Here is a 21881-nt window from a genome sequence, read left to right on the forward strand (position 1 = left end):
GCATGTAATTCATTGTATTCAGCCTCCTAGTACCAGGTGCGGACAAATGTTCAGTAAACCCCATGGTGGGAACACAAGGTCAGCAGGACAGGATAGAAATCTTGGGATTAGGAGGGACCTCTACCTGGCACTTTGCCTCATGTTTGCCCTGGGGTACAATCCCCCAAGGGGACCTGTTATGGGCTGGGTTTGGGGCAGTGCTGGGCTGAGCTGAATTGCACACAGTCATTATGGTGTGAGCACGTGCCCCAACAGTGCAGTGGCACGATCTTGGCTCACTGCGAGCTCCGCCTCCTGGGTTCACGCCATTCTCCTGCCTCAGCCTCCTGAGTAGCTGGGACTACAGGCGCCCACCACCATGCTCAGCTAATTTTTTGTATTTTTAGTAGAGACGGGGTTTCACCGTGTTAGCCAGGATGGTCTCGATCTCCTGACCTCGTGGTCCGCCTGACTTGGCCTCCCAAAGTGCTGGGATTACAGGTGTGAGCCACAACAGCTGCATCTTTTATAACTCCCTGGAGGAAGGGAGGGGGGCCAGTTACTTCCCCCGCCCTTTTTTTCAGACCCCCAGTCGGCCTACTGTGCCTCAGCGTAAGGTAGGAAAGAGTGCCTCCATGGGGAATTTGTGGTGGTAGCAGGGTTCTGAGCAGACCCAGAGTGTTTACTCCCTGAGTACTCAGGAAGTACCCAGAGTAGGTGCTCAGTAAATATCTGCTGACTGACTGAATGAACTCTAACTCCATGTCAAGCACTGTAGGGGGTACAACGATGAATTGGCCTCCATCCCTGACTGTAGCAGAGAAAGAGGGATAAGACAAGCACATAAATAACTGTTACACACGACAGAATGTGATAAATGCCTTGGGAGATGAACAGCCAATTGCGCAAAGAGCTTGGAGGAGGGACGCTCACATCTGGCAGTGGTGGGGGGAAGGGACTCTAGAGAAAACTTCCTGCTTGAGGTGACATTCGAGCTGGTTTTGAATAGGGACGGGGTTTCTACAGTGGCTCAGGAATGTTTGTGTGGTGGGGGTGGGGAGTCAAGGCAGGCTGCATTCCAGGCCCCAGCAGCAGACTTAGGGCCAGAAGTCTCCCTTAGTATATCCTCAGAGAGCACAGAGAACTGCAAATCAGTGATAGTCCTAGAGCCTCACTATAACTGCGTGTTTTCAACCTCTATCCCACCATGCCTTGATTTGAGACCCCCTACAAGTGGCCAAATGGATTTAGCTGGGCTGCTTGCTGGCTCATGGGCTAGCTAGCCCAGACCAGAAGTGAGAGCCAGTCCTGGTGGCCTTGCAGACATTTCCTCATGAAAGCCTTTCTTCCCAGCTCAGCTCTTATCTGGGAACAATAAAGGTCCTCAACTCTGGGAGAAGGCCATGCAGGGAACAATAGTTTCTGGCTCACTTCATCCATCATTCATGTGGCTCAGATAGACCATTGCTGAGCAGCAGTGGGGATGAGTTGGGGGAGGGGGAGGGCACATTATTTTGCATGAGATTGTTCACTGGGCTGCCCCAAAACTACACAGTGGGGAATTGGGTAGCGACATTCCTGGGTGTGCTATACATAGGCATGAGCCTGGGCATATAATCCAGCCCTTTCTCTGCTCTCTGCCTCTTTGTTTCCTAATTTCTGTCCAGAGGCAGTTGGTTGCTGTTAACTGGTAAACTGAATGGTTTCACTGGACATGGGACAAGATATTGGATTCATTTCAGCAGATATTTTCAAATATATTATCTCATTGAATCTTCAAAACAATTTTATAAGTTGGAATTATTATTTTCACTTTACAGATGAGGAAACTGAGGCCCAGAGAAGTTAAGCAACTGCCAAGGATGCAGATAGGAAGGTGAAATTGGATATCAGGACTCCTAACTGCAAGTGACCTCAGCTGTACAGTCTGAAGGCTGGCAGTTACAAATTAGTTACAAACGATCCAGGGACTGAACAAAGGAGAAAAAAGGGGAAATGCGAGAGTTAGGCAGCTACCAGTTAGGCAACCTATTCTCCTTGTGCCACCATGAAGAATAAGTTGATCAAGGGTGGAAAAGAAAACTCAGGGCTTCAATTCCAGTATGGAGGGGTCTAGAAGTCTCCAGAGGATAGGAAAGAGGATGGAGATGGAGCCCCCACTCATCTGGCTCTTGCCTGCCCAGGGTGCTACAGCGATGCAGCCACAGCCTGTCGGCTCTGTTCACCTCTTTAAGGTTGATGTCAGCCAAAGGCAGCCCCCAGAGAGGGACCACTTATCCTGAACAACTTTAACGTATGAATATTTGTTAATGTATACAACAGTAAGAGTCTTACTAGTATATTTCTGAAACAGATTTATTCCAAAAATGTAGTCTGGTTTTAATTAAAGTATTTTAACAGCTTTTTAAAAAAGATGTAATTTAAATACCACAAAGTTCACCCATTTAAAGTGTACAATTTAATGGTTTTTATTATATTTAAAGAATTGTGCAATCATCACTACAATCAATTTTAAAGATTTTCAGCTTCAAACCCCCAAATCAGTATTGTACCCTCAAGCTGTGACCCCCCAATCCCTCAGCCTCTCTTACTCCTCCACTCCCCAGTACTAGGAAACGTCTAATCTACTTTTTGTCCCTAGAGATTTACCTACCCTGGACATTTCATATAAACGATATTATATGTCTTCTTTTTAAAATAGCTTCTTTTACTTAACATATGGTTTTTTGAGATTTATCCATGTTGTAAGATGTATCAATATATCATGCTCTTTTTTTTGTGGAAAGATATTCAATTATATGGATATACCATGTTTTGTTTACCCATTCATCAGTTGATATACCTTTATATTGACAAGTATTTTTGTGGAGCCTAGGAGTGGAATTTCTGGGTCATATGCTAACTCTATGTTTAACCTTTTGAGGAACTGCCAGACTGTTTTCCAAAGTGGCTATACCATCTCTCCACATCCTCATCAATACTTGTTTGCAATGTTGTCTTGCTTATAACCATCCCAGTGAGTGTGAAGTGGTATCTCATTATACTTTTAATTTGCATTTCCTTAATGACTCATGATGTTAAACATCTTTTGATGTGTTAGTTGGCACTTTGTATATTTTCTTTGGAGAAATATCTTTTCAAATCCTTTGCCCATTTGTAATTGGGTGATTTGTCTTTTTATCGTTGAGTTATAATTATTCTTGATATATTCTGGGTACTAGGCCCTTATCAGATATCTGATTTACAAATATTTTCTCCCATTCTGAGTTGTCCTTTCACTCTCTTGATATTATCTACTAATGCTCAAAAGTTTTTAATTTTTATGAAGTCAAATTTATATCTACTATGTATTTCTTTTGTTGCTTATGCTTTTTACTTCTTTTGTTGCTTATGCTTTTGGTATTATATCTAAGAAAGCATTGCCAAATCCAAGATCATGATGATTGACTCCTATATTTTCTTCTAAGAAATTTATTGGTTTAGTTCTTACGTTTTGGTCTTTGATCCATTTCTCTTTTATTAGGGTAGGAATCCAACTTTATCCTTTTGCATGTGGCTATCCAGTTGTCCCAGCACCATTTGTTGAAGAGACTGTTTTTTTCCCATTGAACGGTGTTGACACTCTTGTAGAAAATCAATTTTCTGTAGATGCATGGGTTTATTTCTTGACTTTCCAATTTATTCCATTTGTTTGTGTCTTTCTTTATGCCAGTACCATATGATTTTGATTACTGTAGCTTTGTAGTATAACTAGAAATCTGGAAGTGTGTGTCTTCCAACTGTGCTCTTCTTTTCTAAGAGTAATTTGTCTATTTGGGGTCTGTTGGAAGGCCATGTGAATTTTAGAATTGGCTCTTCAATTTATGCAAAAAGGGATATTGGGATTTTAATGGGAATTGCATTAAATTTGTAGATTGTTTTTTGGTAGTATTGACATCTTAACAATACTAAGTCTTCCAGTCCATGAACTTAGACTGTATTTCTGTTTATTTATTTAGTCTTCTTTAATTTATTTCAGCAGTGTTTTGTAATTTTCAGTGTATGAATCTTGTACCTCCTTGGTTAAACTTATTCATAAGTATTTTATTCTTTTTGATGCTATTGTAAGTGGAATTGTTTTCTTAATGTCATTTTTGATTGTTTATTGATAATGTATAGAAGTACAACTGATTTTAACATATTGATCTTGTACCCTGCAACTTTGCTGAATTCATTTATTAGCTCAATAGTTTTTCTAGGATTTTGTATATATAAGATCATGTCATATGTGAATAGAGATAGTTTTACTATTTCTTCCTTAACTATGTGAATGAATTTTTCCTTCCTTCTGTTCTTCTTTCCTTTCTTCTGTACTTTCTTCCTCCCTCCCTCCCTCCCTCTCTCCCTCCCTCCCTCTCTCCCTCCCTTCCTTCCTTCCTCCCTCCCTCCCTTCCTTCCTCCCTCCCTCCCTTCCTTTCTTCATTCCTTGTTTTTCATTTATTTTATTTTTGCCTGAATGCTCTGTTTAGACATTCCAATACAGTGTTGAATAGAAGTGTCAAGAGAGGGAATCCTTGTTTTGTTCCTGATTTAAGGAGGAAAGCTTTCAGTCTTTTACCATTGAATATGATGTTAGCTTTGGGTAGGTTTTTATTTTATGCCTCTTACCGTGTTTTTTGTTTGATTTTTGTTTTTGAGACAGAGGCTCACTCTGTTGCCCAGGCTGGAGTGCGGTGCCACGACGATCTCAGCTCACTACAACCTCCGCCTCCTGAGTTCAAGTGATTCTCATGCCTCTGCCTCCCGAGTAGCTGAGATTACAGGCATGCACCACCATGTCCAGCTAATTTTTGTATTTTTAGTAGAGACAAGATTTTGCCATGGTGGCCAGGCTGGTCTCGAACTCCTGGCCTTAAGTGATCTGCCTGCCTCAGCCTTCCAAAGTGCTGGAATTACAGGCATGGCCAGCGTGCCCGGCCATTTATCCTGTTTTGAAAATTCCCTTGTTTTCCTCATTTGCTGAGTGTTTTATTATGAAAGGTGTGAATTTTGTTTTTTGTTTGTTTTGCTTCATTTTCAAATGATCATGTGGTCTTTTTTCTTTATTTTATTAATATGACATATTTCAGTGATTGATTTTCATATGTTAAACCACCCTTACTTTCCTGGGATAAATCCTAATTGGCCATGGCATATATTCTTTTAATATGCTGCTATTGAATGCAGCCTGCTAATTTTTTCTTGAGAATTTTTACATTTATATAAGGGATATTGATCTGTAGTTTCTTTTCTTGTGATATCTTTGGCTTTGATATCAGGGCAATGCTGCCCTCAGAGAATAAGTTAGGAAGTGTTCCCTCCTCTTCAATATTCTGAAGAGTTTGAGAAGAATTGGTATTAATTATTCCTTAGATATTTTGTAGAATTCACCAGTGTAGCCATCTGATCTTGGACTTTTCTTTATTGGGAGATTTTTTTATTACTGATTCAATGTCTTTATTTGTTGTAGGTCTATTCAGATTTTCTATATCTTGAGTTCATTTTGATAGTGTTTTTGTTTCTAGGAACTTGGTTCTCTTATAATTTTTAAAAAATTTCTGTAAGGTTGGTAGCAATGTCCCCACTTTCATCTCTTTCCCTTTTTTTTTTTTTTTGAGACCAGATCTCACTCTGTCACCCAAGCTAGAGTGCAGTGACACCATGATAGCTCACTGCAGACTCGATCTCTTGGGCTTAGACAGTCTTCTTGCCTCAGTCTTCTGAGTAGCTGGGACTACAGGCATGTGCCACTATGCCTGGCTAATTTTTTTTTAATTTAATTTTTTGTAGAGACCAGGTCTTGCTGTGTTGCTGAGGCTGGTCTCTAACTCCTGGCCTCAAGTGATCCTCCTGCCTCAGCCTCCCAAAGCATTGGGATTACAAGCATGAGCCGCCATGCCCATCCCCTACTTCCATTTCTGATTTTAGTAACTTGTGTCTTCTCTTTTTTTTTTTCTTGGTCAGTCTAGCTAGAGGTTTGTCAATTTTGTTAATCTTGTCAAATAACCAACTGTCAAGTCATTGATTTCCTCCATTTTTTTCTATTCTCTACTTCATTTACCTCTACTCTTTGTTACTTCCTTCCTTCTGCTAGTTTTGAGTTTAGTTTCCTCTTATTTTTCTGGCGTCTTGAGGTGTAAAGTTGATCTTCTCCCTAGTTCTGTCCATTATTGAAAGTGGTAAATTAATCTGTTTATGGTAAGCCCTAGAGCAACAGTTAATATGTAAATAATATAGTAAAATATTTATTTTTATTATTCAAAATAATTTTAAAAATCAAAGTGCTATGATAGAAAATATTCACTTAATGCAAGGAAAGCATAAAGGAGGAATAGAGAATAAAAAGCTATGAGACATATAAAACAAAAAATAAAACGGCAAATGTAAACTCAATTATATCAATAGTAATCATGATATTACATATAAATGAATTAAACAATCCAATCAAGAGGTAGAGATTGTCACACAGGATCCAAAAAACAGTGTAACAGTGTAACTACATGCTGTCTCTAGGAGACACTCTTTAAATTCAAAGATACAAATAAATTGAAAGTAAAAGGATGGAAAAAGATATGTCATGCAAACAGCAACCTCAAGAAAGGTGGAATGGACCAGGTGCAGTGGCTCACACTTGCAATTCTAGCACTTTGGGAGGCCGAGGTGGGAGGATCACTTGAAACCAGGAGTTTGAGACCAACCTGGGCAACATGGGGAGACCCCAGCTCTACAAAAAATAAAAAATTAGCCAGGCATGGTTGCACACTCCTATAGTCCAAGCTATTTGGGAGGCTGAGGTAGGAGGATCACTTGAGCCCAGAAGGTTGAGGCTGCAGTGAGCCATGATCGTGCCACTGCACTCTAGCCTGGGCAAGAGAGTGAGACCTTGTCTCTAAAAAGAAAGAGAAAGGTGGAGTGGCTATATATATATATATAAATATATATATATTTATATATTTATTTATTTATTATTATTATTATTATTATACTTTAAGTTCTGGGTTACATGTGCAGAACATGCAGTTTTGTTACATAGGTATACACGTGCCATGGTGGTTTGCTGCACCCATCAACCCATCACCTACATTAGGTATTTCTCCTAATGTTATCCCTCCCCTAGCCCCCCACCCCCAACAGGCCCTGGTGTGTGATGTTCCCCTCCCTGTGTCCATGTGTTCTCATTGTTCAACTCCCACTTATGAGTGAGAACATGCAGTGTTTGGTTTTCTGATCTTGTGATACTTTGCTGAGAATGATGGTTTCCAGCTTCATCCATGTCCCTGCGAAGGACATGAACTCATCCTTTTTTATGGCTGCATAGTATTCCGTGGTGTATATGTGCCACATTTTCTTAAAACCCAAAATCCTGTGTTTTGACAGGGCTCTCTTTGACTGAACACAGCCAGCTGTTAAACCCCACTAACTGCTGGCTGATTGTTCTATTGTTTTCAAAAATCCTTAAGGGCCTAAATTGTTCCAAAAACTGGTCCAATCAAATTCTGGCACCTTTGAAGCATAGTTCCCTAGATCAGTATTTGAGATTTGTTCTGATACCAGGAGGGCTCTTCTCAGCTGTCTCTTCTCTGTTTCTCTCCAGTGAACTAGCCAGCTTACAGTTAAGCCTGTATCTCCAATGAATATATTATTCTCCTACCAATTACCTTTTGCCACAGTCTCCATTGTTTTTGAAAACATCTCCAAACTCTTACATCTTTCATTCTCTTGATGGTGTCTTTCACAGAACAGAATTTTTAATTTTAATGAGTCCAGTTTATTAACTATTTTTTTCATGGATTGTGCCTTTGGTGTTGTATCTAAAAAGTCATTGCAATGTAAGTTCATAAATTTTAACAAATGTACCACTCTGGTGCAGGATGTTGATAGTGGAGGAGATTGGTTGCATGTATATGGAGACAGGGAGTGTAGAAGGTATATGGAAACTCTGTACTTTCTACTCAATTTTTCTATGAACCTAAAACTGCTCTAAAAAATTTTATTAATTTAAGAAAAGTTTAAATCCCTAGATGAAGATAAGGTGTCAAAATTACAAATAGACTAATAATCGAAGTTTTCAAAAAGCCATCACCATACACAAGGTCATTTACATGTTCTCTCTTGTGTTATTGTCTGGGAGTTTTATAGTTTTGCATTTTACATTTAGGTCTGTGATCCATTTTGAGTTAACTTTTGTAAAGACTATAAAGTCAATGTCTAGATCTATTTCTTTTGCATGTGGATGTCCACTTGCTCCTGCAATATTTGTTGAAAAGACTATTTTTGCTCCATTGTTTTACCTTTGCTATTTTGTCAAAGATCAGTTGAGTATATGAGAGTATATTTCTGTGCCTTTTATTCTGTTCCATTGATCTACTTGTCTGTTCATTTACCAATAACACACTGTTTTGATTCCTGCAGCTTTATAGTAAGTCTCAAGGTTGGGCAGTGTAAGTCCTTCAACTCTTCTTCTCCTTCAATATTGAGGTGGTTATTCCATGTCTTTTACCTCTCCATATAAACTTTAGAATCAGTTTGTTGATATCCACAAAATAACTTGCTGGGATTTTGATTGGAATTGTATTGAATCCATAGATCAAGTTGGGAAGAACTGACATCTTGACAATGTTGAGTTTTACTATTCATGAACGTAGACTATCTCCCCATTTATTTAGTTATTTGATTTCCTTCATCATAGTTTTGTAGTTTTCCTCACACAGATCTTGTACAGATGATATTAGATTTATACCAAAATATTTCATTTTCTGTGAATGCTAATATAAACAGTAATTTTTTAAAAAGAACACTTTATTGATGTATGACATACAAAAAGCTGTGCATATTTAATATACGCAACTTGATGAGTTGGAGATAAATATACACCAAACATATGGAATGCTTCGCAAATTTGCATGTCATCCTTGCACAGAGGCCATGCTAATCTTCTCTGTATTGTTTCAATTTTAGTATATGTGCTACTGAAGCAAACATAATACTAATGAATTTTTAATTTCAAATTCCACTTGTTCATTGCTGGTATATAGCACTGCAATTGACTTTGTATATTAACCTTGTGTCCTGCAACCCTGTATAATTGCTTATTAGTTCTAGGAGTTTATTTATTGATTCTTTCAGATTTTCTGCATAGATGATCATGTCATCTGTGAACACAGACAGTTTTATTTCTTCCTTCCCAATCTATTTACCTTTTATTTGTCATTGCATTACCTAGGCCTTCCAGTAAAATGTTGAGAAGCAAGTGGTGAGAGGGGACATCCTTGCCTTGTTCTTTGGGAAAGTTTCAAGTTTCTCACCATTAAGTATGATGTTAGCTATAGGTTTTGTGTATATGCTCTTTATAAAGTTGAGGATATCCTTTCTATTTCTAGTTTGCTAAGAGTTTTTATCATGAATGAGTGCTGGCATTTTTGTCAAAAGCTTTTTCTGCATCTATAGATACAATCGCTATTTTTCTTTACTAGCCTATTGATGTGACTGATTACATTATTTGATTCTTGAATCTTGAACCAGCGTTTCATACCTGGGGTAAATCCCACTTGGTTGTGATGTATAATTATTTTTATACATTGCTGGATTCAATTTGCTAATATTTTGTTGAGGATTTTTGCATCTATATTTATGAGAAATATTGGTCTGTGGTTTTCTTTTCTCGTTATGACTTCATCTGATTTTGGTCTTTGGGTAATGCTGGCTTCACAGAATGAGTTAGGAAGTGTTCCTTCTGCTTCTATCTTCTAAACCAGATTGTAGAGAATTGGTATAAATTTTCCTTAAATGTTTGACAGATTTCACCGGTGAACCCATCTGAACTTGGTGCTTTCTGTTTTGAAAGGTTATTAATTACTGATTTAATTTATTTAATAGATATATGACTATTCAGATTATCAATTTCTTTTTGTGTAAGCTTTGGCAAACTGTGTCGTTCAAGGAATTGGTTCATTTCATCTAGTGTATTGAATTTGTGGGCATAGAGTTGTTCTTTGTATTCTTTTATTATTCTTTTGGTGTCCATGGAATTTGTACTGATGTTCCCCCCTCTTTCATTTGTAATATTAGTCATTTGTGTTCTCTTTTTTTCTTAGCCTAGCTAGAGGCTTATTGATTTTATTGATCTTTTAAAAGAAGCAGCTTTTGGTTTTGTTGATTTTTTCTCCAATGATTTTCTGCTTTCGGTTTCATTGATTTCTGCCCTAATTTTTATTTCTTTTCTTCTGCTTACTTTGGGTTTAGTTCGCTTTTTCTTCTATTTTCCAAAGGTGGAAGCTTAGGTTTTTCTTCTTTTCTAATATATACATTCTTCATTTCTAATATGTACATGCTATAAATTTCCTTCTAAGCACTGCTTTTGCTGCATCCCTCAAATTTTGATATATTTTCATTTTCATTTAGTTCAATATATTTTGTATTTCTCTTGAGATTTTTTCTTTGATCCATGTTTTATTTAGAAATATATTGTTTAATCTCCAGGTATTTCAGGATTTTCTAGACGTCTTTCTGTTATTGATTTCTATTTCAATTCCATTGTAGTCTGAGAGCAGACATTATATGATTGCTATTCCTTTAAACTTGTAAAAGTGTGTTTTATGGCCCATAAAAAAGTATTAACTGTTGTCAGATTTATCCTCACTGAGCATCCAACAATTCGTCAATTACAATTCAGGTTTTCCTACTCCAGTACTGATTTCTGTTCATGAGTTTCTCTTCCCATGAGTTGTGATTCTGTGTTCATCTGTCTGTCTCTAATTTTGAGGGCAGAGGTTTGCCCTGTGACCTCATTTCTCTGATTAATCTAAGAAGAGGTATTGATTTTTCAGTGTGTTCAGCTTTTTACTTGTTAGGATGGGGTAGCGACTTCTAAGCTGCGTGCATGTTAACCGGAAGTCAATCTTTTTCTTTTTTTTTTTTTTAAGAGACAGGGTCTCTGCCCCATTGCCCAGGCTGGAGTGCAGTGGTACAATCATAGCTCATTGTAAGCTCATATTCTTGGGCTCAAGCAATGTTCCTGCCTCAGCCTCCCTAGTATCTGGGACCACAGGCACACACCACCATGCCTGGCTAATTTATTTAATTTTTTGTAGAGATGGGGGTCTTACTATGTTGCACAGGCTGGTCTGGAACTCCTGGCCTCAAGCAGTCCTCCTACCTTGCCCTCCCAAAGTGCTGGGATGACAAAGAGCAGTGGCATGAGCCACTGCTCTTCACACTGTCATGCTTGAAGTGGAACGTGCCACTTCATTTCATACTGCTGAATAATATTCCATTCCATCTTGTAGCTATACCACATTTTATTTATCCATTTACTAGTTGGTACACATTTGTGCTGTTTCTACTTTTTGGATATTATGAATAATGCTGCAATAAATATTTACGTAATGTGAGCTCTTTCTGCCCTTTTTTGTATGGCATCCTTTGATGCACAAAAATTTTTCACCTTGATTAAATTTAACTTGTCAATCTTTTTTTTTTGCTTGTGTTTTTGGTGTCATATGTAGGAAATCATTGCCTAACCCAATATCATGCAGATTTTCTTCCATGTTTTATTCTAAGAGTTTTATAGTTTTAGCTTTTACATTTAGTCTATAATCTTCTTTAATTTTTGTGTATAATCTCAGATAGAGGTCCTACTTTATTCCTTTGCATGTGGCTATCCAGTTGTTCAGAATTATTTGTTAAAAAAACTTTCCTTTCCCCATTTAATTATCTTGATATCTTTGTCAAAAATCAATTGACCATAATTTTAGGGTTTCTTTATCATCTCTCGCTTATTCAGTTGATCTAAATATCTAGTCTTGTGCTAGCACCATGCAGTCTTGATTATTGTAGCTTTGTGGTAAGTTTTGATATTGGAAAGTATAAATCCCCCAAGTTTGCTGTTCTTTTTCAAGAACATTTTGGCTATTCTGAGCCCCTTTCATTTCCATATGGATTGTAGGATCAGCTTGTCAACTTCTGCCAAAAAAGATAGCTGGGATTTTCGTAGGGATTGTGTTGAATCTGTAGATAAATTTGGGCCATGTAGCTATCCTAACAATATTAAATTTTCTGATATATGAACATGAGATGTCTTCCCATTTATTTATATCTTTTAAGATTTTTTTTAACCATGTTTTCTAGTTTTCGAAGTAAGAAATTTTTACTTCTTTTGTTAAATTTATCCCTCCTTTTTTTTCATGCTTTTGTAAGTTGAACGGTTTTCTTTTTTTCTTTCTTTTTTTTTTTTTTTTGTGACAGAGTCTCCCTCTGTTGCCCAGGCTGGAGTGCAATGGTGCAATCTTGGCTCACTGCAACCTCCACTGCCTGGGTTCAAGCGATTCTCCTGCTTCAGCCTCCCCAGTAGCTGGGATTACAGGCACCCACCACTGCGCATGGCTAATTTTTGTACTTTTAGTAGAGACGGGGTTTTGCCCATGTTGGCCAGGCTGGTTTCGAACTCCTGACCTCAGGTGATCCACTCGCTTCAGCCTCTCAAAGTGCTGGGATTACAGGCATGAGCCATCACGTCCAGCCAAATGGTTTTCTTAATTTCATTTAGCAAACTTGTTGAATTTGTTTATTAGTTCTCATAGATTTTTAGTGGTTTCCTTAGGATTTTCTATATACAAGATCATATTATCTACAAATAGAGATAGTTTTACTTCTTCCTTTTTAATCTGTATGCCTTTTGTTTCTTTTTCTTTTTAAACTAATTGCTCTAGCTAGAACCTCCATTACAATGCTAAACAGAGGTAGTGAGAACAAACACCCTTGTCTTAGGGAAAAGCTTTCTGTTTTTCACCATTAAGTATGGTATTGGCTGTGGGTTTTTCGTAGATGCATTTATCAGGTTGGGATGTTTCCTTCTATTTCTAATATGTTGAGTGTTTTTATCATAAACAGGTGTTAGATTTTGTCAGATAGTTTTCTGCATCTGTTGAAATCAGCGTGTGGTTTTGGCCCTTTATTCTAATGATTTTTTAATTCATTTTCAGTTGTTAAACCAACTTAAAATTCCTGGGATAAATCTCTTTTGTTCATGTATAATCTTTTTTATATATTGCTATATTTGATCTGCTAGTATTTTGTTGAGGACTTTGCATCTATATTTATAAGGCCTGTAGGTTTCTTTTCTTGTGATGTCCTTTTCTGGCTTTGGTATCAGAATAATGCTGGCCTCACAGAGTGAGTCTGGAAATGTTTGTTTCTTCCCCGTTTTTGGAAGAGTTTGTGAATTTTTCTTTAAATGTTTTGTAGAATTCATCAGTAAAGCCATCTGGGCCTGGACTTTTTTGTGGGAAGTTTTAAAATTATTAATTCAGTCTCTTTGTTTGTTATAAGTTTATTCAGATTTTCTATTTCTTCTTGGGTCAGTTGCTAGAAGCTGTTCTTTCTAGGAATTTGTCAATTTTATCTAAGTTACCGAATTTGTTGCCATATAGTTGTTCATAGTATTTGTTTATTTCTCTTTTTATTTCTGTAAGGTCAGTAGTGATGAGTCTTTTCTAGTTTTCTTTTGGTCAGTCTAGTTAAAGATTTGTTAATTTTGTTCTTTTTTTTTTTCAAATAACCAACTTTTGGTTTCTTTAATTTTCTCTACTTTTCTAATATTTATTTCATTTATTTCCTCTTTTATTATTTCCTTCCTTCTTCTTGCTTTGAATTTAGTTTGCTTTTCTTTCACTGGTTCCTTAAGCCATTTTTGCTTTTTGAATTTTTCTCTTGTAAAGAGTATCACTCTGTCACCCAGGCTGGAGTGCAGTGGTGTGGTCATTGCTAACTGCAGCCTCCAACTCCTGGGCTCAAGCAATCCTCCTGCCTCAGCCTCCCTAGTAGTTAGGACTACAGGTGTGCGCCACCATGCTGGGTTAATTTTTTAATTTTTTGTAGAGCCACGGTCTTGCTATATTGCCCAGCCTGGTCTCAAACTCCTGGCCTGAAGTGATCTTCCTGCTTCAGCCTCAGTTTTGCTTTTTGTTTTCTATATGTTTCACATCTTTTTTTTTTTAACCTCTGTTCCTCTTTTACTGCCTTGTTTTGCATTATTTTCTAGTGTAGCATTTTAATTCATTTAATTATTTTTTAACCTTTTAAAAAAGTTTTTTTCTTAATTGTTGTCCTAAGGTTTATGATATATACCTTAACTTGTCAGAATCTACTTCAGATTTATAGTAAGTTAATTCCAGTGAGACACAGAAACTTTATTTTTATATAGCTCCCTTCCCCATTTTTGTGCTATTGTTATTATATATATTATGTCCATGTGTGTTACAAATCTAACAACACTTGGTTACAATTATTACTTTATGTAATCTTATGTCTTTTAAAGAAGCTAATAGAAGAAAAGAGAGCATGGATATATTTATAGAGTTTAAAAAACACTAACCTTCTTAATTACCATTGCTGGTTCTCTTCATTTGTTCCTGTGGATTTGAGTTACCATCTAGTGTCATTTCCTTATTCCAGTGCAGCTCTGTTCCCAACAACCTCCTTTACCCTATTGTTGTCAAATATATTATATTTTTATATATTTTATGGAAAACAATGCAATTTTATAGATATTGTTTATGAAGTTGCTTTCTAAATTATTTAAGAAAGTAGGAAAAATATGTAATTATTCTTATATCATTACCTACATAACTACCTTTACTGGAGCTCTTTGGTTATTTGTGCGAATTTAAATTGCTATCTCAGCCAGGTGTAGTGGCATGCACCTGTAGTCCCAGCTGCTTTGGATACTGAGGCAGGAGGATGGTTTGAGCCCAGGAGTTTGAGGCTGCATTGAGCTATGATTATCCCACTGCATTCCATCCTGGGCAACAGAGTGAGCCCCCATCTCTTAAAAAAAATTGCTATCTAATGTCACTCCCTTTTAGCCTGAAAAACTTCCTTTAGTGTTTTCTGTAAGTGACAATGGATTCACTTAGTATTTGTTTCTATGGGAATGTCTTTATTTTACTTTTTTTTTTTTTTCTGAGACGGAGTTTCACTCTTGTTTCCAGGCTGGAGTGCAATGGTATGATCTCGGCTTACTGCAACCTCCACCTCCCAGGTTTAAGCGATTTTCTTGCCTCAGCCTCCCAAGTAGCTGGGATTACAGGTGCGTGCCACCATGCCTGGCTAATTTTTGTATTTTTAGTAGAGACGGGGTTTCACCATGTTGGCCAGGCTGGTCTCGAACTCCTGACCTTAAGTGATCCACCCGCCTTGGCCTCCCAAAGTGCTGGGATTAAAGTCATGAGCCACTGCGCCCGGCCTATTTTGCTTTCATTTTTAAATGATAGTTATGCTGGGCTTAAGGGTTGACAGTTTGTCTGTTTGTTTGTTTACTTTCTGCATTTTGAATATGTCATCTCAATACCTTCTGCTCTCCGCTGTTTCTGTTGAGAAGTTAGCTGTTAATCTTATTGAGGTTTCCTTGTACATGATGGGTAAGTTAAGTGTTTCCTCCTGCTTTCAAAATTTTCTCTTTGTCTTTCAATACTTCATTATTTCAGCAACTGTGATACATCTGGGCGTGGATCTCTTTGTCTTTATCCTGCTAGAAGTTCATTGAGCTTATTAGATGTGCATATTAATGTTTTTAATCAAATTTGAGTTGTTTGAAGCCAGTATTTCTTTAAATATTTTGTCTGTCCCTATCTCTGTCATCTCTCCTTCTGGTACTACCACTATGTATGTAATATGTTGGTGCACTTAATGCTGTCTTACACTTCTCTGAGGCTCTGTTCATTTTGTTGTTGTTGTTGTTCTTCAGACTGAAAAATCTCTATTGCCTATCTTTATTGTTTTGTGTGTGTGTGTGTGTGTGTGTGTGTGTGTGTGTGTGTGTGTGTGTGTGTGTTTGGCTTGGAGACTGCTTTCACAGGTCAAGAAGTTTACAATTTTGCTCCATGTTCAACAAGAACTATTATTTTAGTTTTCTCTCCAGTCATTCCTGAGAGGGCCTAGTCTTAGGCATATGTACAGTCTTTCAGACCTCCAAGGATGAGTGTGATTTAATTTTAAGCCTGGCTGCCTAGGAGTGGGCCCTGGTTTAGAGTAGCTTATTGTTCAGTTAGTGATTTGTCACAGGTTGTGAGCCAGTAAGGCTGTCCTTTGTTGCTTGAATTGTGTGTGGCTTGAGGAATGTTTTGCAGTCTGTCCCACGTCCTGCCTTGATTGCTCCTGAAGTAGGTGCAGCCTAGTGCATGTGCACAGCCTTCCAAGTCCATAGGGATGAGTATGATCCCATGAGGTGTCTTCTTAGCTGTTTCTTTCCATGGTTTTCTCTGGCAACCTTCTGGCTGGTCTGCCATTTTTCTTGTTGCTACTAGTTTCATGAAGCTACCAGCCCTGTCTTAACTGCTTGCCATGAAGATCTCCATTGTTTTCGGCAGTGTCCTTAGGCATGAACTTTTCCATGCTCTGTTCTAAGTAACCAGCCCCCTTAGGACAGAACTGTGGAGCTCTCCATCCTTAAGGCTTGCCTTCAGGGTCTGTCCCTGGTAGAACCTCTAAGCCACTGCACTGGAGCTGGGGGTGGGGAGAGTTCCTGGTTCTCCTGGAGTGACACCCCTTACTCTAAGAGTGGGCACTGGGGAGGTGGGGAGGGGATAGGAGTCCCTGGTCTTCTCAGCTTGCCTCTCCCAGTATGGAGCTTGCATCCTATTAGCCAGCTGTGGTAGGATGATTGAGGCCTAGCATTCTTGGCCCGTTGTGCCTGGGGTAAAGATTCTGCCCTACAAGCTGGGACTGGGTGGGAGAAGGAAGCCCAGTCCTCTTGGCCACTTTCACCCAGAATAGAACTTCTGCAATACTGAGCTGGGAGAGATGAGACATGCTCCTGGAGTGAAGCTGAAACCCATAGACTTGGAGCTGGGGGAATAGAGAACCTTGCTTTCTTGGCCACACCCATCCAGAACAGTGCTTCTGTAACATGGAGCTGGTGAGGGGCAGAACTGGAGCAGGTCCTGGCTCAAATGTCACAGACTGTATCTGTTCTTACCAATATTTAGTAGATTTTCTTGAATAAATGTTTCTCCACTTACTGTGTGCTCTGAGGAAAATTTCCAGAGACTTTAAATGGTTATTTAAAAAACTTTCACCAGCAAAATGATTGTTTCACTGAGGAAAAGCATCTACTTCCAACACAGCCATTCTGTAAGTCCTGTCCCCTTACTGAAAATTGTGACAGTGGAAAAAAATTTTTTGGTGTGGGCTTCTCTGTATATCATCTCTACTAGAACTCAATTAAGCCCAAACTCAAGATTTTATTCAGGAGGAAAGAAAGCATATAGAACAGTGAAATGGTGTTACAATGTGAGGCTTACTTTAAAAAAAATAAAGAGTTTCAGACTTATCACATAAATGTTGACGTTTTGCAAAGTAGCTATTCTCCAGAATAAGGCATTAATCAGAAGGGGAAACAGTAGTAATTATGTGTAAAACATTCTGATCCCTGGAGCAGCAGAAATAATCTCATCCCTGGGAACCCTTGTGGGTTAAGTAGGGCCTTCTCTGCTGTTGCTCCAGCTATGGTTTTGATATTTCTTTTTAATTTTTTATAGAGAAAAACTATCGTCAGTAAATATTGGCAAGAGCATACAAAATAGCCCCTCATCTGGTCTCTAGAAACATACAGGCTGGGTCCACAAATGCAGAAAAGCAGATTGTGACATTGCTGTGACTTTGAACTGCTTTAGTGATCCCTTCCATGCTGACTGTTGGCAAAAGCTCATTTTCCTTCTCTCTGCCTTGCTTTCTCCCTCCCTGAACAATAGCAAGGCTGTGAAACTCCTACCTTAATGGAAAGTGTGATAGCGCTGTGCCACTGGGAAAGATACCTCCTTTGGATTTGATACCCTCTCCTCAATTGTATCTCTTCTTAGCCTGCTCATCCCCACCATTTTATCAATGGAATAGTCAATTTTAAAGAAGTATGGGACTCCAAAGAGAAGATTCAGCCATGGCAGCTGTCACTTCTCTTCCCCCTTGTTCAGCCTGTTTGTGTCTTGTTTGTGGACATCCACTGCTCCTTTGTGCCTAAAGCTGGCAAACTCATATGCTGGCCGCAGGACTACTGGGCTGGAGAGGCAGATACCAACCCATCTGTGCCCTGGCGACACTCCGCTATTTGCCTTTGCAAGAGAAGTTCACACCGAGGAGTGACTGCTGGAGACCATTACCACCAGAGTGGTGACCTGGCCTTTCAGTTTCTTACCCTGAACTCCTCTGATTTACTCTCTCCATCACTCATACACCCATTTTTATCAAGATATCACTCTTTAAATCTCTGTTGGGAGCACAACCTCTCTCCTCCCACAGCTTCCCAGCACACCTGCAGTATGGTCTCTTGGCTTTTGCCCAAACATTTGGATTTTAGACACTGCTTCTCCACACCCCACACTTGTCTCTCCGTCTCTCTCTTCCTCTCCCCTCTCTCCCCATCAGTAAATGCTTTCAATTGCTTCTCTAAAAAGCCTATACCCCGTGATACCCTCCTTTCCTTGACCTTAGACCCTTCTTATTATGCCAATTATTATCTCCAGGCCCATTCCCTGCCCCTTCCTCTGGCTGTTTTCTCTCCTCCTCCTGTTGGCTCTGAGCTTGCTTTCTTTATAGTGATGGTACTTTTTTTCTCTCCCAAACTAGCTCCTTCCTCATCACCATTCCTCCCAGCATCCTGGTTTGCAGCAGTCAGGTGAAAGAGAGAAGCAGGTCCCAGAGGGTCTTGGGGCATGTCCCTCTCTGTCTCAGGGAGAAAGCTGCTGCTGGCCCTACCACTAGTATCCTGTGAGAATAACAGCCCAGTGCTGCCAGAACCTATAGGTCTTCAAGAGAAGATAGAAACTCCAGATTTTAATGTAAACTGTCTCACTTTTAAATGTTGAAAACTATTCTTTTTTTCCCCAAGAACCTGGGGAAAGTAGCAAAACCCCCCACATCTCTGGGCTAGATTTAACTCCCCTATCTCCCACATTAACTCAGTTGCCCAGTTCTGGAAAGCTGCCTGCTAAGGACATATCCTCCATTTCACTGGCCCACTGTGGTCCCTGCCTTTAAGCCTTGTCACCTGGATGACTATAATGGCCACCTAACTGGTCTCTCTGCTTCATGCCCCTCCCTGCCCAGTCTACTGTGTACAACATAATTGCCTCAAAATAACAGAGTCTTGTGGTGAAGGGCTTGTACTCTGGGATCTGGCTGTGTAGATTTAGTCCTAGCTGCCATTTATAAGCTAGGTAATCTTGGGCAAGTTAGTTCACCTTTCTGAATCTCTGTTTCCTTACCTGCAAAATAGGAAAACTAGTTATACGTCCTCATAGGCCTGTTGTGAGGACTTAGTAAGCCTGTTGTGAGGACTTAGTAAAGAACCATGCCTAAGCTGGAATAAGTACTCAATAAATGTTAAACAAAATTGTGTCATCCCCTGTTGCAAAGACCTCCAAAGGCTCCATTGCCTCTTAAATACAGTTTAGCCCCTTTGTCTAGACATTCAAGACCCTCTTGATCTGGCTTCAGCCACACTAGGCTCCTGTCTTATTCATTTTTTTCTCCCCTGCAGTGCTATATGTTCTCCCTACCTCTACACTTTCATCCCCCGCAGTAACCTGTGAGGCAGCTGCTATGATTATCCTCATTTCACAGATAAGCAAACTGAGGCTAAGTGTCCTGCCCAAGGCCTCCCGACCTGGAAGTGGAGGAAGCAGGATTTGACTTCAGATCTGTCTGACTAAAGCCTGTTGTCTTTCCACTAGACCGTAGAGAGGGAAAAACACACAGGGACAGGAAGACATGAGAGAGACTTGCGATTCACTTCTCCCTAGGGAAAACCACAGAGCATTGTTTTTTCTCCATGAGAAACCAATCTGAAAGAGTGGTGTAACCGTGTGAGAATGATACGGGGTGGGTTGGGGCCAGGATATGCTGATGCTTGTGAAAACTGCTGAAGTCAGCACAAGGGACTTTTAAAACTAGATTTAGAACAAGTTGCAAAGCAAGAAAGGATTGGCCAGCTGCTTTGGGGCCAACAGGGTAATATTACGGTTTGGCTCCTTTTGTAACAGGTGTGGTTAAGCCCTCCCTTAAAGGCTTTGGCAAGATGAGGTTAGCATAGCAGTTAGGTGCCCCAGATGGAGAAACAGAATTCTCAGGTTCAAATCTCCATTTTGCCACTTAAATCTGTGTAACCTTGGAAATGTTATGTCTCGTTTTCTCATCTGTAAAGTGGTAGATAATAATAACACCTACCTCACAGGGTTGTTGTGATGATTAAATAAAATAGTACATGAAAGCTCTCAGAACATTGCCTCGCACACAGTAAGTTATTTTATAAACAGTAGCTAGTATTTGTCCTTCATGAATATATGTGCTCAAACTTGGTGGCAGTCTCTCTCTCTGTTTTTTTTTTTTTTTGACAGCGCCTCACTTTGTCATTCAGGCTGGAGTGCAGTGGCACAGTCTTGACTTACTGCAGTCTCAACCTCCTGGGCTCAAGTGATCCTCCCACCTCAGCCCCCCAGTAGCTGGGACTACAGGTGTGTGCCACCATGCCCAGCTAATTTTTTGTAGAGACAGGGTTTTGTCATGTTGCTTAGCCTGGTCTCAAATTCCCGAGCTCAAGCGATCCACCCTCCTCGGCCTCCCAAAGTGCGAGGATTACAGGTGTGAGCCACCGCGCCTGTCTGGTCTGTCTTCTTTCTTGACCTATTCCAAAAACCAAGACCATGGCCGCACCTTCTATTTGTAGACATTTAGAAACTTTCCAAAGTGCTCCAGACACCTCATTAGGACGATGGTGGAAAGTTTCTGAAATCTTAAACAACTTTCTAGAAGGAGGTGACCATACTCTTTTATCCCACCTCCCTTATTACATACTGCTTGCATTTGTACAGCCCACTAGTATAAGTGCACAGACTCTGGAGAGGGGTGGCCTGGGTTCAGATTCCATCCTTGCTACTTACTCTCTGTGTGGCCGTGGGAGGTTACCTAACCTCCCTTGACCTCAATTGTCTCATGTGTAAAAAAAAGAGATAAGAATAACAACTCTATCATGGGGTTGTTATGAGGATTAAACAAATTAATTCATCTAAAGTGCTTAGCGCAGTACCTACCACATAAGAAGCCTTAATCAAAGTAGCTGTTCTCATTACTATTAGAAAATAAACTAGAAATCATTAGGCATCCCTTAAACTTCTCTTTTAGGTTTTCCTTTACTAGCTAGTTCTCACATCTCCTTGCATTCTCAGCCCCTGATTAGAGCACTCGCCTTTATACGGGAATCTTGGACTGCCGTCATAACCCTCCCTTGGCCCTGCCAACCCCTGCCCTTGGGTGGTGCTTTATACCCAACTGCAGCCATAAGGCTCTCATTTGGTGCCAGGACTCTGCACAGAACAGCTTCTCAGGTAATCCTCCATAGACTGTCAAGCCCAAAAAACCACTCGCTATAGGTCCTTAACCTCATTCTGCATAGGACTAGAAGAAAGAGGTTTCCCAGCCAGACACACTTTATTCAGTCATGGAGGAGTTGAATGGCACCCCTGATCAGATCAGAAGCTGTTGGCACATTCAGTACTGCTATTCAGGCTACTGCTTATATTTCTGTTAGGCTGGCCCTGGCCCTGGCATCATTTAGCCTATCTTGGGCTCACATCTTTTTTTTTTTTTTTTTTGAGATGAAATCTCCTATATCTGTTGCCCCTCATTTTACTACAGAAACTTGTCAAGGTTTTTTTTTTTTTTTTTTAATTATACTGTAAGTTCTAGGGTACATGTGCACAACGTGCAGGTTTCTTACACATGTATACATGTGCCATGTTGGTGTGCTGCACCCATTAGCTCGTCATTTACATTAGGTATATCTCCTAATGCTATCCCTCCCCCCTCCCCCCACCCCACAACAGGCCCCGGTGTGT

General features: G+C 39.6%; 1 protein-coding gene and 1 non-coding gene across 3 annotated transcripts in view; one reads left to right on the forward strand and one right to left on the reverse strand.

Annotated features, from left to right (window-relative positions):
- Positions 1-21881, forward strand: part of NHSL2 (NHS like 2) — a 242904-nt gene that overhangs the window by 46517 nt on the left and 174506 nt on the right. The window lies entirely within an intron of this gene.
- Positions 8873-8975, reverse strand: LOC115932461 (U6 spliceosomal RNA). Its single transcript, XR_004068740.1, has one exon. It is a non-coding gene; the product is annotated as a U6 spliceosomal RNA (small nuclear RNA).

The sequence above is a fragment of the Gorilla gorilla genome, chromosome X (assembly GCF_029281585.2).
Source record: "Gorilla gorilla gorilla isolate KB3781 chromosome X, NHGRI_mGorGor1-v2.1_pri, whole genome shotgun sequence".
NCBI classification, from domain to species: Eukaryota; Metazoa; Chordata; class Mammalia; order Primates; family Hominidae; genus Gorilla; species Gorilla gorilla.